Raw genomic sequence first — 17,479 nt, 5'->3', positions numbered from 1 at the left:
TCTTAACTATGTCAGTTTCGGACCTATAAATGAGAAAACTTCTCTCTGTCACAAAACATGGATTGGAAGAAAAATTCAATTCAAAAATACTTTATTGATCCAAATTACATAATCAGCTTCAGAAAAATACTTTGCAAAAACATTTGAAACAAACAAACAAAAAAACAGAAAAATATGTTAATTTAAAAAAAATATCTAATTCTGAATAACATCCAGGTTTTTAAATAACTTTTTCCCTTTTGTTTCTATTTAGTCTTCATATCCAGAGCTGTTTTGGTCAAAAGCTCGTACTTTCAAATAAAACTGAATTCTGCACTGAACCTGAAGCCTCACATCCTTCTTGCTGTGGCAAAAAAAAACCCTTACAAAAACCAGCATCTCATCGTTGTACCTGCATGTAATTAGAGCCACACAAAGTAATTGGGTGACACGCGTGTGCTGCCTTACATAACATTTAAACACACAAAAAAACGAGAACCCGTTTTTTTGTGTGGGTTGTTTGTCCTTGAAACAACCCACTTGTCACTGCTTATAAAAGTTTCAATTTAGAAACTAAACGAGTCAAAAAACAAATAAATAAATCTGTTGCACAAAGATATGGATTTTCCTCTGGGAAATTGAAAAATGTGTAATCCACGAAGGAAAAAGAACGTTCTCTGGGTAACATTTCTACCCAACCTTTCAGTGAATCAGTTGAAGCTAAGGGTCGAAGGTCAACATCAGGATACTTCTTCAGTGTGACTGGCTTGTGTTAGTTCTTAAGATGTGAATTTTGTATTGATGTAACTACAAATTAATTAACACTTACTAAAAAAAATAAATTTCTTTTAATCCTGTTCTCCAGTTTGTGCTTTGATCAGTCATGAAGTTCTATTAAAAATGTGGGCGTTCCTTTAATATATAATGTTTCCACAAATGATTATGGTAAAAAAAAAAAAAGACTTCAGAAATAACAGATTGAAAGAAGAACATTTTATTAAACTCAAGAGTTAAAGCAGTGATACATTTTGTGTCGTGGAGCATTAATAATAAAAACAACAACAAATAGAAAACAAATCTGCCTTCTAACTATTTATTCTGACATTTTGTTTTGGCTCTTGAATAATCAGAATCTCGTCTCCAGCCAGGCACCAGAAATCTCGCTGTCCGCTTCTCGAGTCATTGATGTTTTGACAGCAGAGTCGAGCTAAGGAAACAGAAGAACAAACTTGAGAAACGCAAAGTCCAACGCACGTTATTAAATGCTGAAACTTTTCTGAGATGTCTCAGCAGCTTCAGTTTCTGCTCACCTACCTGTTACATCCAGAGTAATGGTGTCAGGTGAGGTCCATCTCCCCAGCGGTCGGTCTGCCTCAAACCTGTCACAACGGGGGGGGGGAATTTAATGAGAATTGTTTACTGCACTGTATGTATAAAAGTGTTCTAGCGTTGCTCACTGTAAATCAACTTTTTGCACATTAAAATTTGTTTCTTTTTTTTGCTTATATGATCTAACAGGAAGGAAAACCAAGGTTTCAATTCTTGAATAATTAAGAAAATAATCTCAACAATAGAAAAGTTAAGGTTGTAAAAAATGTATTTAGTACCAACAGATGGTGTGTAAACCTGGGGCCACTGGATCGTCTACCTTTTTTGGCAGGCAGAGTATTTTCGTTTTAGTCCTCAGTCCTCTCTGTCTTCTCTCGCCTGATTGGTCCAGTGATGCTGGGGAATGATCACATGATCAGACACACATTCCTTAATCTCTGTCTAAATGACAGATTATTGAAAGAGATTTTCTGATCAAAGTCATCATCATGTCCTCACCTTTCCCACAAGCTGTTACAACCAGTAGATCAGCAGGTGGAGCAGGTCTTCTGCTTTAATTGTTGGTCAACTCCAGTCATCACATGAGTTCACAGAGAAATGAAATAAAGAGAGAAGATAAAGTGAAGGAGGAAAATATGCATGGACAGCAGACAGTTTCTAACTTTCAGTTCAGCTCTCCGCAGCTATATTTGAAATGATTAATCATGTTGTGTAGATATAAATGTTCTTACTTTTTTTAGTCAACTGGGTTCTCTTATCTTCCTCCACCTGACTGGTGGTGTTGAAGGAGGAGGATTACAGGCGGAGCTGGTCTTCTGCTTTAATTGTTGGTCAACTCATGTCATGTGACATGAGTTGATGTAGAAATGAAATCCAGAGAAAAGACAACAGGGTTAACAAATAGAATATACATGGACAGAAGGAAGAACAATTTTGAAATTTGACCTCAATTTCTTCCATATTTAAAATGAAAATAAGTTTCTTACTTTTTTTGTCAACTGGGTTCTCTTATCTTCCTCCACCTGACTGGTGGTGCTGAAGGTGGAGGATTACAGGCGGAGGAGATCCAACCTGGGACGACCAGAGAATCAGAGATCTGAGAAGTCTGAACCCGAACCAGAGACTAGTTTGGTATTTTTTTAATGTCTATTCATCTTCTGTGATTTTGCTGTGTTGCAACACATGAACATGCTGTTAGCCATATAAACTATTTGTTTCATGAGATTAATAGTTTATCTACATAAAACTTTACTCCACATGCTCTCCATTTCCTTTCCTCCGATCCTGTTCTCTAGTGTCTCTCTGAATAAAAACTTTTAATTAAATCCTTCAATCATAAATTCTGTCTATGTTCTCCTTTGTCTTCTAATTTCTTATTGTCCTGATGCTTTAATTTGGTTTCTAATACAACATGTTGTCAGGCAAGCATTCCTTACTTAATGTAAACTTTAACTCTACATGGTTGAACAGTTTCTAAATTACTAATGGTGAATTTCTATGTCTACTTTTATTTAGTAAAGCTGATGGTCCCCACCACCAGCAGGAGGCAAGCAGTATCATGTGAATGTGGAAAAACGTACGAGCAGCGTGAAAAACAAGGGGTCCAGAAGGACAGGAACCACATGGACGACGACGAAAGGATCCAGCGATGAGCAGCTAAAACCTGAAAGATTAAAAACTTGGAGACTGGATTAGTGGAGGAACAGGATAGAACAATTTACTATATCGGAGAGCACAGCGTGGGGAAGAACCGCTATTTCACCCTGAAACATGGGGGAGTTGAGAAGAAATCGCAAAGATGAAGAAAACTCCGGTGCAAGGCGCTACCTAAGGCTTCCTCAGACCTGCCAGGATCCTCACCATCTAAAATGCTACATCTAGCAGCGGGATAAAGAACAGCCCCGGTGCAAGGCGCTATGTAAGGCTTCCACGGGCTTGCTAGAAACCCATTGGCTTTAATTTTAAAAAACCCCAAAAAACAGAGAAATGATGATGTCCTAATGTGACTTCCCAAATAGGTCTTCAGTTTTTACGGATCCCAATCTAATCAGAGTCACTTAAAACGTAGCGAGGTCTAAACCACACGTGTCTGGAACTCGCTCTTGCTGTCGTTCCACCAGATGTTGAAGGTGTTGGTTCCTCTTCTTTGTCCTTTTCAGTCTCCATCCGGAAACGGAAGTCAGGGGATGACAAAGTTGGATTTTCACGGTGTGTTGATGGTGAAGGACTGACGTCAGGGGATGAAAGAAAAGGATCCTCTTGCATCGTCCCTCGTAAGGGACTGTGGATAGGGGATAACAAAACAGGAAGTTTACGCACCATTCTATATGAGGGACTGAGGACAGGGGATGTCAGACCAGGATCCTCACACGCTGTCCTTGGTGAGGGACTGTGGATAGGGGATAACAAAACAGGAAGTTTACGCGCCATTCTATATGAGGGACTGAGGACGGGGGACGACAGACCAGGATCCCCACACGACGTCCTTGGTGAGGGACTGTGGATAGGGGATAACAAAACAGGAAGTTTACGCGCCATTCTATATGAGGGACTGAGGACAGGGGATGACAGACCAGGATCCTCACACGCTGTCCTTGGTGAGGGACTGTGGATAGGGGATAACAAAACAGGAAGTTTACGCGCCATTCTATATGAGGGACTGAGGACAGGGGATGACAGACCAGGATCCCCACACGACGTCCTTGGTGAGGGACTGAGGATAGGGGATGACAGACCAGGATACCCACACGACGTCCTTGGTGAGGGACTGAGGACAGGGGATGAGAGACCAGGATCCTCACACGACGTCCTTGGTGAGGGACTGAGGACAGGGGATAACAGAATAGGATCTTCATGGTCTGTCTTTCGGTATGGAATGAACAGAGGGGTTGACGGAATGGGCTCGTCCTCCCATTCTTTACCATATCTCCATGCCATCCTTCTGCCGATACTTTGAAGGACCTCGTCCCAAATGGGATCTTCATTATACCACTGTGCCGTCTTGGCTGGGAGCTCCTCTTTAGCAACAGTGTCTCTAGTCCTCTTGGCTGGGGGCTCCTCTTCAGCAACACTGTCCCTGGTCCTCTTGGAGGGGAGCACATATTCAGTTTGATTCTCCCTGATCCTCTTGGCAGAGGGCTCCTGTCCAGCATCATCACTATTCCTGGTCCTCTTGGCTGGGAGTTTCACTTCAGTAACGCTGGCCCTGGTCTTCTTGGCAGAGGGCTCCTGTCTAGCATCATCACTATTCCTGGTCCTCTTGGCTGGGAGTTTCACTTCAGTAACACTGTCCCTGGTCTTCTTGGCAGGGAGCTCCTTTTCAGCAAGAGTGTCCTTACTCCTCTTGGCTGGGGGCTCCTCTTTAGCAACAGTGTCCCTGGTCCTCTTTCCGTTTATGCCAGTCACAGATGTCGCATGAGTCACGTCCTCTTTCGAACCTACCTGATCACTAGGCTTTGATGGTGTGTCATCCTCCTTCGCATCATTCACCTTCTTTGGAATTCTAATGGCGCGGCAAAAAGTCACTAAATTTCTCCAACCTGCCAGAGGTTGTGGCGGGGCACTGACAGAACTGGAGTCCTCTGGATGCAAAATGGGCTCTTCTGGTTTGTCAAGTTCAGATGTGACTTCAAAGCTGGAAGGAAGCGCTGTACCAAAACTAGGCTTTGATGGTGGGTCATCCTCCTTCACATCATCCAACTTCTTTGCCGTTCTCTTGGCACGGCCGGAAGTACAAGAAGCCACTAAATTTCTCCAACCTGCCAGAGGTTGTGGCGAGGCACTGATAGGAGTGGAGTCCTCTGGACACAAAATGGGCTCTTCTGGTTTGTCAAGTCCACATGTGAATTTAAAGCTGGAAGGAAGCACTGTACCAAAACTAAGCTTTGATGGTGGGTCGTGTTCCTTCGCAGAATCCACCTTCTGTGTAGTGCTCCTGGCGCGGCCGGAAGTCAAAGAAGCCCCGTCCTCTTCCAAACCTACCTGATGATGTTGCGAGGTACCGATAGGTCTGGGGTTCTCTGGACACAAAATGGGCTCTTTCTGTTTGTCAAGTCCAGATGCGAATTCAAGTGAAGTACAGGGAGCCTTGTCTTCTTGAGGCTTCTGAGCTACCCCAATGTCTTGTTTGTATTTGAAATTTTGGGGAAGAATCTCAAGCAGCTGTGACGCAGCACTGGCACGGTCCACTGTTGAACTACTCTTAGCGGCGCCCCGCTGAACAACCGTCGAATTGTGATGTTTCAATGACTGTTGAAGCTTTCCTACAATGACCTTGACAAAACAAAGTCGGGACTTAAAGTCATCCTGGTCTTCGTTATCAGCCTCGTCGTCACTTGAGCTGGTAGAAGAGTTACCACTAGAGCTAGTAGAAGAACTACAACTAGAGCCGGCAGTACCGGCATTACCTACCTCGTCTTCCTCGGCTTCATTTGACCACAACTTACCGTGATCCTTACCATTATCTGGATGTCCCTCCAACATTGGGGCTCCATCTGCTGGAAGCGCCATGGTATGGGCTGTGAAGGAAAGAAACAAAGCAAAAAAAGCTACAATTCAGTATCCAGACCTTCACAAAAGTCCAAAGCAATGTTTAGAGACAACACTGAAATACCAACAATACAATAACCCAGGTTTGTGAATGTGTTTGTTTTTCTTGAATATATTTAATGAACAATATTATTGCTATGCCATTGTGTATGATTATACAATAAGGACGGGAATTAAGAGATAAAACAAATATAGCTTATCGTTAGTCACAAACAACAGCAAAAAATACAATTTTACATAAAAACCACAACAATAAACTCTAAAACTCAATGATCAAACATGTATGGACCATCGTCACTCAGACAAACGAACTTGCAGCTTCACCTTGGTACCAATCAGTCATTAGAGACAACAAATCAAATTTAGACTTATTGGTAATTCACCCCTAACCATAAACTCTTAAACATTTGGAAACATAAATTAAAGAGCTATAAAGTGTGTTTAGGATGTCTTAATAGCTAATGAAACACCTGTAATCTAATATTATTCCATTAGTGTGAATAAAATAAAACTGCAACAAGTTACTCAGTTTACCCTTATATAACAACCCATCCTCACAAATCTTTGATGCTCAGGTACAATTTATCATTCTTAACAATAGCCAGGGATAAGATATGTTATCCATTCATAATTATTACACTTAAATCACTGCTTACACAATTTTAATATTTAAAAGTATCAAAGTTTAAAAATATATGTTTCTAATAGCATTTGTAAATTACCAAAATGTTAATTGTAGTAAATCAAACTAAATTCCTTTGAGCTCCACAATTTTTCACAATCACAAAGACAGCTAGTCTGACACCCCATCAGTACTACCTTCATACTCCCACATATAGCCAACAGCAGAAATGTACACCTGTAAAATTAATTAAGTTTAAAGATTGGGGATCTAAATAAACAGGCCGACATAAGTAGCCCTTCCTCCGTTTCCAGGGGTTCCCTCCTACAAAAATAATATTGCTTATTTTTTTAGAAATCCATATCCAGTGTTAAAATGGCCATTATATTTTGTCTGGAGATAAAATAATTAAAATAATAATCTGCATCCCTTATGTGTGCATGATGCCTCAAAGTCTTATTATCACATGTTAATATTACTCCAAATGGGTCAGTTATGGTTGAAGGTAGTGTTATGAAATTCATTACATCAGTCTGAAGATCATGGCTGCACACAACCCAGCAAGAAACTCAGATGAATGTTCACACAATTATATTTCTCCAAATGCTTCTTTCAATATTACCATCTCCATGGAGACAAAAACATCAACAAAATGGATTCTCTAAAAGTAATCCTCTCAAACTACAATAAAATGTTTTCCAATCACCACACCACTATTAATATTGCCGACTCTTTCTGAAAACGTAATCAGCGTGAAAATATATTACAGCTCCAAATATGCAAATGACCAACACAGCATTTCATAAACAACTAATTATTCAAAACTCCTCTTTCTTAGAAAAATAAAACTAAACAATAATAAGTTTAAACCTAAACTACTTAGAAATAGTTCAGGAGAAATATATATCTAAAAACTTTTCTAATATTCAAGCATTAAGGTTTTATTTCAAGCAACGTATCCAAGGAGACCAAATGTGTTTTTGAGGCATTTTCTGAAACCTGGTCCAGGCACTGACTTCTTATTCCAAAGATCTGAATAAATCAAAACCGATCTTCTAAAACCAGAAGTAACTTTTTAAACCACATAAGCAGTGTTAAACCCCCACATTCTCACCAAAAATGTTAAGTAACGAAGTAATCACAACTGGATTCACTGAAACCGAGATCAATGTGTTTCTAATGAATTTTAACATTCACTGTTAACATTCAACTAACTTCTGAAAATGATACGTCACTAAAATGCAATGGAGCAAAACACTGGTTTTCCTGGTCTTAAGTAATTACAATAAACTAAATAATTTAGTTACTTTGTGAAATCAACAGGCACACATTGATTGTTCTTTAAAGACTTTTTCTAAGAATAAAGTTGTGTGTTATTGTTTAATCAATGTATCCATGGAGACGACAAACATTTTTCAAAAAGCTGGTTCCAAACCTTCTTTCAAACCAAAACAACTCCAGTCAGCATTACTGACATTTTCCAGAATTTCAAATAACCAGCATATAAATCACAAAACAAATTCAATTAACTCACAAATACATTGCACCCCAAAAATGCTAATTATATTTTCCTAGACAGAGTTGTAGTTTCCAAAAATGAACATCAAAGCTGACTTTAACCAACTCAAATAATGTTTTTTTTCTTTTAAATTTATGTGGCGAGACTAGGTTAAAATCAAGAATATTGGGCAATTTAAATTTCTAGACCCAATTAAGTTGCTCCACAGCGCCACCCTGGGAATTTCACCCAGAGAATATTATCTCTTTTTTTTTTTTTAAAGCACACAGGTTCGGTTATGCATGAATTAAAACATCTGAGGCAATTTCAAATACACAAAAAGCTATTTATTAAATTCTTTTAAAACTCTTTTTAAAACCAGTTCTTTACAACAAAAAAACTAAGGAAAGACAGAAAAAAACTATAGTAGCTGAGGTCACCGGCAGAAGGGGCCACTATAGGGACGGCATCCACCAAACACAGCAAACAAAAAAACCGTAAAAGCACCAGACGCAGTGAGACAACCAAAACTCAGGAATCACGGCACAAAAAAGAGGGAGACACCGTCACCACACCAGCACCGCCACCGGGCCTCAGCAACTGCAAACAACAGAAAAACAGTTAACCAAATACAACAACCTTATACTTAATACAACAAAAGAAAAACAATATCCGCCCAAATAAATAAACAATTATCTAAAGGAACTAAAGGGCTGGAAACTAAATAAAGAAAAAAATAGAAAATCCAAGTTGAAGATTAAGATCCGGTGTGGCTCTGGTCACGCCACAGCAGGAGGCGAGCTCGGCGCGCCGATGCCACACCCCAAACACCGCTTCAATTAAGGCGTGCAGGCGCCACCACAGTCCGAGTTCAACTGATGACGTGCACAATCCGGGATCCAAAAGAGCAGCAATGGTTCGAATATGGGGAAACCTAGGAAAGTTAATCATTTTAGACAGAACTGCAACAAACTGGAGCTTCCAATGAGCATTATTTATTTACCTGTCAATCCAGGCAAAAACGCACACACACACTCGCTGAACGAGGAAGCAGAGGAGAGCAGCACAATAGCGTTTCACCTACAATCATACTTAAATTTAGATTTTCTAACAAAGATCAGCAATAGTGCAGGGAGAGAGGAAACCTACCACCAGGGAATCAAAACAGCATGCACCACACTGGCGATATGTTGCCTTTTCTTCCGCCGGAACCCAAGAGACGCGGGCCACACAGTGGATGATGAGGAAGACACATGTCTGACTGGGCACAGCGGCCGCTTATATACCCCGCCCACTTTACCCAACCGGAGCGTCACACCTGGAAACTATTTGTATAGGAATATGTATATTTCTATACCACTACATTCTACCCCCCCTTCTTGCATCGTCGACCCGACGATGGCTGATTCAAAACCGATGTTATCAGTTCCAAGGTCTAAACAAAGCTGATACAGTTGACAAAGATGCAGAAGCGCCCCTAGGATGAATGTCTCCTGCTGGCCGTGGGAGATGGTTCACATTAGTATGTCGACCAGCAGTTGGACGGTTGGAGCGACGTAGGGCCACTGGGTCAGCACAGCTGACAGATGGACCAGCCAAAGATGTAGAGGGTTCGGTGGGTGCAGCGGGTACAGAAGGTGGTCCAGGTTCCTGAGATGGAATTTGAGGCCGCAACCTACTAGGAGGTAAGGCAGAAGCAACCACTAGGGGTTGCTGTTCACAAACAAACAGATCATAATCAAAGGGGCCATTATCCTCAGTCAGTCCCTTTTCTACGGGAGGCAAGTTATGGGGAGGAGTGTGATCAGGAGGAACAACACCAACCACAGATTTTAACATGGTACGGTGCACCTGTCTTACTTTAGTTTGGTCATCCAGAGGCACAATGGTGTAAACAGAGCCACCCCCCTTTGGTGCCCTCAATACCTTGTACTTCACAGAGCTCCATCGGTCTCTTGTCTTATGAGGCCCCCTAGCAGTAAAGTCACGCAAAAACACAAGTTGCCCTTCCTTTAATGGCAGATGTTTCACCTGGGTATCATGAGCCTGCCTTCGGCGATCTGCAGCATGTTTCAGGTGCTCTCTAGCCCCATCAAAGGCTACCTGCAATCGAGCTTGATGCTCTTGAACCCACTCATGGATAGACCCACCAACTGGACTCTCAACTCTACCCAACAGGAAATCCAGGGGCAATCTAGGTTCCTGACCAAACATTAAAAGAAATGGTGACTCTCCAGTAGATTGGTGTGGAGTTGTATTATAACAATAAAGAACCTGGGGCAAACAGGCATGCCAATCCCTTTTTCGGGACACAGGCAGTGTCCTTAACAGATTGTGCAGCGTCCGATTGAAGCGCTCACATTGGCCATTTCCTTCCGGATGGTAAGGAGTGGTGCGTGATTTTACAATGCCATACAAGTTACACAGCTGCTGGATAAGCAAGCTCTCAAAGTTACGACCCTGGTCAGAATGCAACCGAGCAGGAACGCCAAACTTATAAAACCATTCAGACACCAAGACCTTAGCCACAGTGGCCGCTCGCTGATCCCGTGTAGGGACAGCAACAGTATATTTACTAAAAACATCTGTCAAGACCAAAACATTTTCCAAGCCATTCTGGGTGGGCTCTAAGGTGGTATAATCAATGGCCAGAATTTCATTAGGACGTGATGCTAGTAAATGTCCCATGTAGCCATAAGCTTTAGGGTGAACATCCTTTGCCACTTGGCACCTCTCACAAGCCTGGCACCATTGAGCCACATCAGAGGCCATATGAGGCCAGTAACACCGGGACCGCAAGAGCGCCAAAGTTCGCTCCACTCCCTGGTGACCATGTTCTTCATGGACTTGAGTCAGGACATCCTTAATTAGCACACTTGGCAACACCAACTGGAACACAGCATCACCACCATCTGATCTAAATACCTTTCGATAGAGAACGCCATCTCTCTCGACAAACCGGTCCCACTGCCGGAGCAGCACCAAGGCGGATGGGGACAGCTGGGCTCGCTCCTCTCGACTAGGATGCTGTCCTTTCCTCCAAAACACCAACAAGTCCTGCAAAAAAGGATCAGTCTGCTGCAAAGCACAAAGTTCAGCTGTAGTATGCTGTGGCAAAACTGCAACAACTGCTTGGGTTGCCTCAACCTTTTCAAGTCCCAAAGCTTCCTGTAATGCTTTAGGCATAGCTGTACCTGGAAGCATGGCTTTCACATCTGGCGGATCAGGTGGATGCTGACGAGAAAGTGCATCAGCATTCGTATTACACCGCCCTGACCGATACTTGATCTCAAAATCAAAAGAGGCTAGCTGAGCAGCCCACCTCTGTTCAGTGGCAGCCAATTTAGCAGTGGACAAATGGCTGAGAGGGTTGTTATCAGTGTATACAATACATTTGTTCCCCAATAGATACTCTCTAAACTTGTCGGTCATGGCCCACTTGAGGGCCAAGAACTCAAGCTTCATGGAGCTATAATTTGCCATGTTCCGCTCGGTGGGTCTCAAGCCTCGACTAGCATAAGCAATCGGTCTCACCTTGCCTGCCTGCATTTGAGAGAGGACTGCTCCCAGGCCACCATGGCTGGCATCAACCTCCAAGATAAATGGTTGAGTGAAATCTGCATAGGCTAACACTGGTGTTGCTGTTAGCTTAGCCTTCAAGACTTCAAAGCTCTTTTGACATTCATCAGTCCAACATGCAGCAAGTCCATGGTCAGGTTTCTTGCCGGTACCACCACACTGAGCCACCGCTTTATGCAATGGAGCTGCCAATTTTGCAAAACCTTCCACAAAACGACGGTAATAACTGGCAAAGCCAAGGAATGACCGAAGTTCTGAGGCTTTAGTAGGAGTTAGCCAATTGGCTACAACTTCAGTTTTACTAGGATCTGTAGCAACCCCCTCACCAGAGATCACATGTCCTAAATAACGTACCTCTTTTTGAAAGAAGGAACATTTACTGAGCTTTGCTTTAAGCCCCTGTTGTTGAAGTCGGCCCAGCACCACTTTCAAGCGTTCCAGATGTTGATCCACACTTGAAGAGAAGACAACAATGTCATCAAGATACAACAAGACAGACTGGTACTGTTGGTCCCCAAAAATCCGCTGCATTAGCCGTTGGAATGTACTAGGCGCATTACAGAGCCCAAAAGGCATTCGGTTCCATTCAAACAGCCCAAAGGGGGTACAAAAGGCAGTTTTTGGACGGTCCGCCTCCACAACTGGAACCTGATTATATCCGCTAGCAAGATCGAGGGTGGAAAACCAACATGCGCCAGACAAAGCATCCAACGATTCTTCTATTCGTGGAAGGGGGAAAGAATCTTTTCGGGTCTTGCTATTTAGTCTTCTATAGTCAACACACATACGAATACTCCCATCTTTCTTTCTAACTAAGACGATGGGAGATGCATATGGGCTGCTACTTTCTCTAATGATCTGTGAAGCAAGTAACTGATTGATATGGTCCTTCACCACCTCATAATCAGAAGGGGGAATGCGCCGATAGCGTTGTTTAACTGGGACATCATCAATCAGAGGAATGTCATGAGCTATCACATTAGTACAGCCCAGGTCGCCATCGTGAGATGAGAAAACTGTCATATACTGATTGAGCAATGACCTCACCTGACCTTGTCCTTCCACGGACAAGGAGGACAAATCCAAGTCCTCCACCTGCTGTTGCACATTAACTGAAGCCGTCTGGCACACCATCGTAGCTACCTTTGCTGGGACTTCAGTAATTCCTGCAGGGAGACTAACAACATTGACAACATTTAAGGTGCCAACAACAGTGCGAGGGTATACCACCAGCTCTGTCGTACCAACATTAATAATGGGCACATAAGCTGTACCCTTGACTACCTGAACCAAGGCAGGGGAAGCAAGCAAACCAGAAGGCAATCCGGACTCTAAAGGTTCAAACAAAACAGTAGAGCCTGCATACACATCAGAACATGTGGCAGCCACAATTTTCATGACTCCACCAGGAATCCGACAGCCCTTTTTACCCCTGACCTTAACCCTTCCGGGACCACTCCGAGACTCTCGCGAGTCGGCAAACTGGCACTGCTGCAGTGCCTGCATGACTGACTGAGGGGCCTCAGCAACACCAGACACAGAAGACCAAGCTACACCATGCAGCCCAAACAGTTCTTGATAACACTTCCTGATCACATTCATCCCCAAAACACCTGGGACTTTGGCTGGGACCTCTCCACAAGGGTCCTGCACAACCAAAACACCGCAGTGGGGAATCAATTTGCCACAGAGGTATACATCCAGTTCCAAATAGCCAATATAAGGAATCTTCAGACCATTGGCAGCTCTAAGCTCCAACCAATGACACGACTGGAGGCGCTCCGAACCCCAAGACTCCATATGCTGACGGAAAAAACTTTCAGAAACCGTGGACACCATCGAACCAGTATCCACCAAACATGTGACTGTCACTCCACCCATAACTACATCCGCATGAGGGCAAACTGAAACCAACTTAGAAGCACCCAAACTTCCAATAGTGGCTAGTGAGCCAGTAACATCCCCACCCAAACTGTGGCTCTGCAGTCCGGCGGGAACTAGTTTTCCGCCATGGAAGCAGAACGGGACTGAGCAGCTGAATCTGACTGGCATTGGGTTCGATGGGGGGCACGCACCCCATCACACTCTCGTGCAAAATGACCAGGCTGGTTACACCGCCTACAGATCACTGGGCCAGTAAAGCGTGGCTGGTTAGGACGGCGGAAATTCTGCAACTGAGAAATGCTTGCACTAAGCTGCTGGAGCTGCTCTTGCTGACGCTTTAGCATTTCTCTTATCTGGCTCATTTCCGTTGCTGATGTTAAAGAAGCTACCTGAGGACCACCACGAACCCCATACTGGACACCATAAACTGAGGGAACCGACTGGCTACGACTCCTCCCACTATGAGGTACCCCTTCGCGTTCCCACTGGATTGCTGCAGCCCTAACCTCAAGCAAAGTGCTGTCCGGCCTCATGCGTACCAGCTGCTTCAGCTCACGACGCAGGGAACTGTCTAACACCTGTTCGACAAACTGATCTCTTAGCAACGTCTCAGAATTCAGCATACCAGCAGGTGCACGCTGCTTTACCTTCTCCATAAGGCCCATTAATGTAAGGGAGAACTCCTGAAGACTCTCTCCCTCTAGTTGTCTTCTAGAAAAGAAGGCCTCTTGAAGAGCAACATAGGACTCTGAACAACCATACAATTCCTGTAGGATCTCAAATATTCTAGCAGGGTCCTCTCTCTCTGCACTAGAGCGATACTTTATTTCATTTCTAGCCTCTCCCTCCAGGTGATCGAATAGGAAAAACGCTTGGTCAACCACAGACAGATGTCGTGCTCTCATACACACCTTCGCTTCCTCCATCCACTCACTCAAACCTATACCTGTCCTCCCTCTGAAGATGGGACATTTCCTATCTCTAGGTACAAAAATCAGTCTCTCTGCTACAGGGAGACTAGGCGTAGGAGGGGCATTAGGCAAAGCTGAAGAAGTGGACGGCTGAGCACGTAAGCTAGCCTGTCCTTGTCGCAACTGCTCATTGTCGGCTCGTAAGCTTGCTACCAGCTTTTTAAGTTCCTGAATTTCTTCTTCCATAATCACAAGCTTATTCTATTTCCTGTGATTACCACAGTGCAAAACTACAACCTAAGGTTAACTGTTAACACCTCACCCACCACTTTGAAGATCTGCACGGAACCACTGCTGCTCTGTTGCCGGATTGGCCAATCTACACAAAAAAAGAAAAAAATCCACACACACACAACACAAATATTAAAAACTCAAACAAATACTTGTCTCAGATGTTCATAAAAAGCATATCCTGCTCGCAGCGCCAAAAATGTGGCGAGACTAGGTTAAAATCAAGAATATTGGGCAATTTAAATTTCTAGACCCAATTAAGTTGCTCCACAGCGCCACCCTGGGAATTTCACCCAGAGAATATTATCTCTTTTTTTTTTTTTAAAGCACACAGGTTCGGTTATGCATGAATTAAAACATCTGAGGCAATTTCAAATACACAAAAAGCTATTTATTAAATTCTTTTAAAACTCTTTTTAAAACCAGTTCTTTACAACAAAAAAACTAAGGAAAGACAGAAAAAAACTATAGTAGCTGAGGTCACCGGCAGAAGGGGCCACTATAGGGACGGCATCCACCAAACACAGCAAACAAAAAAACCGTAAAAGCACCAGACGCAGTGAGACAACCAAAACTCAGGAATCACGGCACAAAAAAGAGGGAGACACCGTCACCACACCAGCACCGCCACCGGGCCTCAGCAACTGCAAACAACAGAAAAACAGTTAACCAAATACAACAACCTTATACTTAATACAACAAAAGAAAAACAATATCCGCCCAAATAAATAAACAATTATCTAAAGGAACTAAAGGGCTGGAAACTAAATAAAGAAAAAAATAGAAAATCCAAGTTGAAGATTAAGATCCGGTGTGGCTCTGGTCACGCCACAGCAGGAGGCGAGCTCGGCGCGCCGATGCCACACCCCAAACACCGCTTCAATTAAGGCGTGCAGGCGCCACCACAGTCCGAGTTCAACTGATGACGTGCACAATCCGGGATCCAAAAGAGCAGCAATGGTTCGAATATGGGGAAACCTAGGAAAGTTAATCATTTTAGACAGAACTGCAACAAACTGGAGCTTCCAATGAGCATTATTTATTTACCTGTCAATCCAGGCAAAAACGCACACACACACTCGCTGAACGAGGAAGCAGAGGAGAGCAGCACAATAGCGTTTCACCTACAATCATACTTAAATTTAGATTTTCTAACAAAGATCAGCAATAGTGCAGGGAGAGAGGAAACCTACCACCAGGGAATCAAAACAGCATGCACCACACTGGCGATATGTTGCCTTTTCTTCCGCCGGAACCCAAGAGACGCGGGCCACACAGTGGATGATGAGGAAGACACATGTCTGACTGGGCACAGCGGCCGCTTATATACCCCGCCCACTTTACCCAACCGGAGCGTCACACCTGGAAACTATTTGTATAGGAATATGTATATTTCTATACCACTACATTTAGTTCACCATGTAATAAAACTAAACGCATATATTAAAGTCTATCATTAGATAGTAGGAGGCACACGTTTGAAAAGTGTTTCTTAATTTTTTATTGAAGTCATTTTAAATAATGTCACCAATGTATCCATGGAAACTAAATATGTTTTTCTGGGCTTTTTTTAAAAAAATGAAAAAGAACCATCCAGTTTACCAAAAATTGGACACCAAAGTCATCAAAACTGATTTTTTACAAAGAAATCATTATTTTGTTTGTTAAAATCAAACACACACACACACACACACACACTTATAATGCTTATTACTGGGGCGACAGTGGTAGGAGTTTGCCCTGCAATGGTCCGCCTCTGTCGTTGTGTCCTTGAGCAAGACACTTCTCCCACCTTTAGCTGGAGTTTATTGTTGGCATGACATAACATCGGTGGGTACAATCCATTAGCTTATTATCTTCAGTGTGTGAACGTGTGCATGAATGGAAATTTTATGTAAAGCGTCTTCGAGTGTCCTAATAAGCCGCTAGTCTGATGTGATTACCATGGAAACCACGTGTGTTTGTCCGGGCATTTTTCAAAAAATTGGACAGAAATCTTACCGTTTGTTTTTTTTCCCCAAACAAGCACAACAGTTTTCTCAAACACCAGTGTTAATATCCCAGACATTTATCCACAAATGTCAATAAGCTAACACATAAGTCACAAAACTATTTAAATTAACTCACAAATTTGTTTCACCCCACAAATGCAAGAGACCTATTAAAGCTATATATTTCAAAGAAGTCATCAAAATTTCAAAGAATTGGACACCAAAGTCAGCAAACCTGATACTCTTAGATTAAATATCACCATTGTTGTTTTTTCAAATCAATTCATGTATCCTGGCTATGCAAAAAAATTATAATACAAATCAGATCAACATGTCCCTTTCTTGAAAGAAATAATTAAATTAAACAATTAAAATATAGGCTATTATAAAAGTAAATTCTATTTTTTTGAATGTTTTTTCAAAAATAATATTAAATATTTAACGTATTTCATTTATCGTATCCATGGAAACGGAATGTTTATCATGGCATTTTTCAAAAAATAACGGTCAAAAACCAAGATCATTTTCGAGACATTTAATTTAACTAATTTGACTATAATTAAGTAAAATACATATATTTATTGACTCACTACACCACAGTTTAACATTCCTGACATTTCCAGCGAAATTCAGTTCAGAAAAAGGCTCATTAGTTAAGAACGATCTATGCTAGCAAAGAATGCTACTTGTCTTTTTTTTCTACAGAAGTCAGTATTTCTTTAAAACACACACAAACACAAAATAAACTAAACAAGTCACTAATATCTTAGTAATAATTTGCTTTCGTTTATTAAAAATAATAGAAGAATGATTTTAACCTTCCAGCTGGTCACCCTGTTGGTCCTCC

General features: G+C 42.3%; 2 long non-coding RNA genes across 2 annotated transcripts; both read right to left on the bottom strand.

The window, feature by feature from the left end:
• Nucleotides 1-827: 827 nt before the first annotated feature.
• Nucleotides 828-2,753, bottom strand: LOC116726599 (uncharacterized). Its single transcript, XR_004340625.1, has 4 exons — nt 1,807-2,753; nt 1,628-1,704; nt 1,290-1,358; nt 828-1,186 (listed from the first exon to the last, which is right to left on the bottom strand). It is a non-coding gene; the product is annotated as an uncharacterized LOC116726599 (long non-coding RNA).
• Nucleotides 2,754-15,105: 12,352 nt separating this feature from the next.
• Nucleotides 15,106-16,044, bottom strand: LOC116726598 (uncharacterized). Its single transcript, XR_004340624.1, has 3 exons — nt 15,835-16,044; nt 15,689-15,765; nt 15,106-15,619 (listed from the first exon to the last, which is right to left on the bottom strand). It is a non-coding gene; the product is annotated as an uncharacterized LOC116726598 (long non-coding RNA).
• Nucleotides 16,045-17,479: the final 1,435 nt, after the last annotated feature.

The sequence above is a fragment of the Xiphophorus hellerii genome, chromosome 10 (assembly GCF_003331165.1).
Source record: "Xiphophorus hellerii strain 12219 chromosome 10, Xiphophorus_hellerii-4.1, whole genome shotgun sequence".
NCBI classification, from domain to species: Eukaryota; Metazoa; Chordata; class Actinopteri; order Cyprinodontiformes; family Poeciliidae; genus Xiphophorus; species Xiphophorus hellerii.
Note: the sequence above shows the minus strand (reverse complement) of the source record. Positions and strands in the feature narration are given on the sequence as shown.